Source organism: Tupaia chinensis, unplaced genomic scaffold (genome assembly GCF_000334495.1).
Source record: "Tupaia chinensis unplaced genomic scaffold, TupChi_1.0 Scaffold139952_1, whole genome shotgun sequence".
Classification (NCBI taxonomy): Eukaryota; Metazoa; Chordata; class Mammalia; order Scandentia; family Tupaiidae; genus Tupaia; species Tupaia belangeri.
Genome location: NW_006199830.1, coordinates 579,433 through 584,771, shown reverse-complemented (window position 1 = coordinate 584,771; position 5,339 = coordinate 579,433). Strand labels below are relative to the sequence as shown.

General features: G+C 38.4%; 1 pseudogene; it reads right to left on the bottom strand.

The window, feature by feature from the left end:
* Positions 1-2,534: 2,534 nt before the first annotated feature.
* LOC102480367 (GTP-binding protein SAR1b pseudogene) lies at positions 2,535-3,158 on the bottom strand (annotated as a pseudogene).
* Positions 3,159-5,339: the final 2,181 nt, after the last annotated feature.

Here is a 5,339-nt window from a genome sequence, read left to right as displayed (position 1 = left end):
CCTACCTTCTCCCTTTCCATTTCTCTCTTCTTTCTTTTCACAGAGTCTTGTTATGTTGCCCAGGCTGGCATTGAACTTTCAGTTCTTTTGCCTCAGCTTCCCAAATGGCTGAGATTATAGGCCCACACCACCATGTCTAGATTCATGGTTCTATATGTCTTAACTTATTCTTGAAATTCAACTTTTTTCCCCTACCAATACTACTTTTAGATGCACAAATATGCTTACTATATTACTTGAATACTATTTGTCTTGCCTGACAGGCTTTTCTCCTGTCAATCTGTGGAAACTGTACTAGGTTCACAATATTTATTATCTGTCTTGTCATCAAATTATGCTTCCACTGCATTCTCAGTGTGAGGCTTGGTTTGGCCAATGGAACATGAGCAGAAATGAAGCGTGCTGTTACTAAACTGAAGCTTTAAGAGATTGTCATGAGGGCTGTTGGATCTTGACATGGATGGGATGTGGGGCAGAGCTCTAGCTTCTCCAGATAACCTGGCATGTATCCATGGAGAGCTGGGTGCTGGTTTGTTGGTTTAGGCTCCCTCAGCCTATGGTGAGCCTCTCCCTACTGATAGACCAAGGGCTGTCCATAGGAGCTTTCTCACTGAGAATTTACTTACAATAAAATGTTGCAATCTTCATCAGAAAAATAAAAACAAAAAAACCTTATTTTGCTTCTACTTTAAATAAAATGTTTCAAGGCCAATAGGCACACTCTCTGGGCACATAAAAAGCTATCACAATTCAGCTCAACCCAAGAACTTGTGTGCAGAATTATGGGGAACAGAGACATCAGATAAAAAGTCAGGCAGGTTAAAGATGATACTGTGGTTTTGTGTTGTTTGAGTTTTGTTTTGAAGTATGGCTCTTTTCCAGTCTACTGAACTTAGCAAAGAAATGGTTATTTTGATAAAATATCAACAGCTGACCCACAAAAAAAAAATGGACAGATTCTAAAAGTTACAAAAAAGCACTTAATTATCCTAAAAGAAAAAGCTGTCACAATTTTACTTCTTCCCTCTTCATTTTGCTTTTTAAATTGGAAGTTTTTTTTTAAAAAGGTTTATTATTATTTTTATTATTGTCATTAATCCTGAAAGTCTGATACTGAAACAGCTCCTAGAAGGAAGAATTTACAACCAACTACATGGGGATCTGAAAAGCAAGGGGCTGGAACCGGGTTGGGACAAGTGGAGTCACTGAGTCCTCACTATGCCAAGGAAGGTCAGGGATCTCTAATCTGAAAGAGAGAGGAAGAGGAGACCATGCTGAGGGGCTTAGGGAACAAATAGAAAATTAAAGGTCATTGTAGCCTGTTTGAATTCAGAGAAAAATGCCTGGTCCTGCATGGAGGTAGGAAGCCTGCCCCTCATAGGGAAAGCAGGGAGCTGGAGGGCACTGGACAGAGAGACAGCCTTGGCATGGCCCCATTCCCCAGCACCATAGGACCCAGTGAGGGTGGAGGAGGGGGCTTAGGTGGTTGCGGGCTAGGAGGCCCATGGGGATCCTGAGGATTCTGGGCTATACATATTCCTGTGTATGTACCTGGAGACAGACCCAGAGTTGCTTCCACTCACTCCTTGACATCTTCTCCTTTTCTGGTTCTGGTTAGCACTGGCTAGAATTGGTTCTGAAGTACTGGTTCCACTGCTGGGCATTCTGCTGATTCTGGCTATAGCTATGGAGTGGGGGATGCAGCAAGGTATGGGTGACTGGCTATAGCCTCCATAGAGCTAACAAATTGTAGGTCCTCTTTTTTTACTTTCAATATTTATTTTAAAAGAAACTTCAAACAATAAAAACCCTAACTAGTAGTGAAATTTTTTTTTCTTTTAACCTCTTTTAGAGAGAGAGATTTTTGCTATAGGGCATGTACACTTTCTGGAGAGACACAGAGAGACAGAGAGAAAGAAAGTGAGAAATCACCTTTCAAGGTGAGATGGCTATGCTGTAATCCCTTCTCCTCCATTCTCCTCTCAGGATTTTGGGCATGCACGACCCACACACATGTCCAGTATGAGTTTTTTTGTTTTTTCTCCAAGCATTAGAGTTTGCTTTATTGCATGACATTTGCATAAGAAAAAAATATTTTGGAAAACTGTGAGGCATCATGCAATCATCGATAAGCTAATTATTAACTACACACTCCAGATAGTGGACATATATTCTAAAATTATATAACTAGTTTCAAAAAAGTACATAAAAATTTTAACATAATGAGCTTTTAAATATGGTTTCTATTTATAGTTTCATGTTGTTAAAAAGTGCTTCAAATGTACTGTTGCCAAGTTGCTCTTTAGAAATGGTGCTGGGGGTAATGTCAGATTATAAACTATAAAAACTAATTCTTTTATGGAATTAGAAAACTAACATTGTGATATTCAAACTTACTTGAATCAGTTTTCAATTCTCACTCAAATTAGGTTGATATATTAATAATCTAAAAAAAAGCTGTTTCATAACCAACAAAAGTCTATTGAATTCAAGCTATGCGCATTGAGTGATCAAATCTCTGATGTGGGTTGGTGTTAATGTGTTGTGCCATCCATCCAGCAGAAGCCTTCTCCATAACCTTGTCTTTTGAGCACACTGCACATGAAAACTTCTAAAGGTCAGGCATTCAGTTCCTTCAGAGATCCGCTGCTCTTTCCTGCTATTTGACCATATAAGCCAAACATCTCTCGAAACTTCACTGATGGCTTCAGGTCTGTTGGTCTTATTCCCAAGAATCGGTATAGGCACATTAGCAATCGTCTCATCTGTCATTAGTGAATCAAGTTCTTTTGATTCTAACAGCCTTTCATGGTCTGCACAATCCACCAAAAATACAATGCCATTAATAGCAGAAAGGTAGTTTTTCCACACTCTTCGAGCTTGAACATGTCCACCCAGATCAAAAGTTGTAAAAGTCATGCCAGCAATGGTCAGTTCTTCTGATGTGAGATGCAGTGTTGGGACATGCTGTCCAAGTCTGTCATCTTTTAGTATGTGTAGCAACGTTGTCTTTCCCACATTATCCAATCCAAGAAATACCAATTTACCAGTTTTCTTTTATAATCCTAAAAACTGTAGTACACTGCTGAAACCACTGTAAATCCAATCAAATATGAAGGACATATCCAAATCTTATAGGGTTTGTGACTGGAGAGAACGCAATCCCCAGATTGGCTTCAGCCCTACACCCTGAGACCAAACTGCAAAGTGTGATGGCTGCCAAAGCCCCCCCTGTCTGGTATGAGTTTTAAACTGCCAGATCCGGAACTCGAACCTCAGTCAACTATGTGGGAGTCCAGGCATGTAGCTATTACGCCATCTGCTGGTCCTTCTTTCATCCTGTTTTGATTGACAACATGATCTTTCATCACTCCTTAAATATTTTAGTATATAACATGTTATTTTGCCACCCAAAAGACAATTTTTCCTATGTAATAGCATAACCATCAAAATCAGAAATAGCATCACTGCATTATTTCATCTAATTCTTATCTCCTTTAGTATTTCAGCAATTATCCTTATAAAGTCATTGATAGTTAAAGGATTCAGTTCAGAGGCTCATGTTGAATTTACTTGTCATGTCTACTTAGTCCCCTTCAAGCTTGGGAAGTTTTCCAGTTATTTTCTTGACTCTCATGATTTTGGAAGAGTATTCTGTTGTGTATATACATCACATTTTTAAATCCATTTATTCATTGATGGACATATGCAGAGTTGTTCAAGGAGTATAAAAATATTCCTCCTCTCAATGAACTTTTAATTAATTCATGTTTTTATATCCATGATTTCATTTTTTGAGTGGGTTATAATCAGATACTACCATTACTTATTTTGCTATAGAAAGTATCCCAGATTTGGCCACTGAATAACCCTTAGAAGTTGGACTCTGTGTTCTTTCGGCATAACCTCATCATTTCTTGAGTATATCCTTACTTTTAAGAACAAGATATTTCAATTTCATCTTATACTGCCCAGCCCTGCAATCAACCATTTTTCTAAGGAACATTGATTGGTTCACTTTAGTGAGTACTGGCGTTTAGAAAACAAGGTATGCTTATCGCTGTTGGATATCATGTAGGCCTCAAAGTGGACTAGGCTAAGAAATATGTGTGAATATGAAGGAGGAGAGGATGGTGTGTACACACATTTAGAGCAATGTCTCCCTCCTTTCTTTTCATCAACCGTCATCTGTCTTGAAAACTCTGGGAGAATATCAATATATTCAATTTCAGTCCAACACCACAGAATTCACTTCCTAATCCTCTTTCCATAGTAGAAATAGTTGTCTTCCCTGAGAATGGGAGATGCAGCTCCCATTATTTTCCACATATTTATTTATTTTATGAGTCCTTTTGTATGTGATCTGTCCTCTATGACCACTTAAACTATGTTTGCTAAATTTGCTATTAGTGTAATTGACATTCCTCAGTAGACAGCATTTTTAAGTAGATTTATTATTTAAAACAATTTTAGATTTTCAGAAAGACTGAGGATTTCTATGTACCTTATACCCATATCCCTCTTATATATATATATATTTTTTTAGCCTCCAGTTTCCTCTTAACATTTTGGGCATGCATGCACATGTGCTCAGTGTAAGTTTTAAGCCACCAGGTACAGGACTCAAACTGCAGTTGACCATGTATGTGGGAGTCCAGCAATGTAACCATTATACCATCTGCTGCCCCATATCCCTCTTTTAACATCTTACATTAGTGTGTACTTCTATTAAGATTAACGAGCCAGTATTATTATTAACTAAAGTCTGTATTTATAGTTCTACAGTTTTTAGTTACTGTCCATATTCTGTTCCAAAACTCCTTTATGTTAAGTCAACATGTTTCCTTAGGCTCTGGACTGTTACTCAGATTTCCCTTATTTTCATGACCTTGACAGTATTTAGGAATACTAGTGAGGTATTTTATAGGATATCTCATTACTGGAGACTTTCCAATTGTTTTTTTAAAGAGGTTTTTGCTATAGGGCGTGTGCGCTTGCCTGAAAGAGAGATGGAAAGAGAGAAATCACCCCCCAGGAGGGATGGCCACACTGTAATCCTTTCTGCTCCATCCTTGTCTCGGGATCTTGGGCATGCATGCACACGTGCCTGGCATGAGTTTAAGCCACCAGGTTCAGAACTCGAACCAGGGTTGACTACATGGGAGTCCAGAGATGTAGCAATTATGCCATCTGCTGGTCCCAAAACTTTCTGATTTTTTAAATGATAGAATTGAGGACATGAATTTTGAGAGGAAAACCACAGAAGTATCCTGCCGTTTTCATCACATCATATCATTCTATCTCCATAATTTCCTTCTATCTGTAATGGTTTCCTCAGG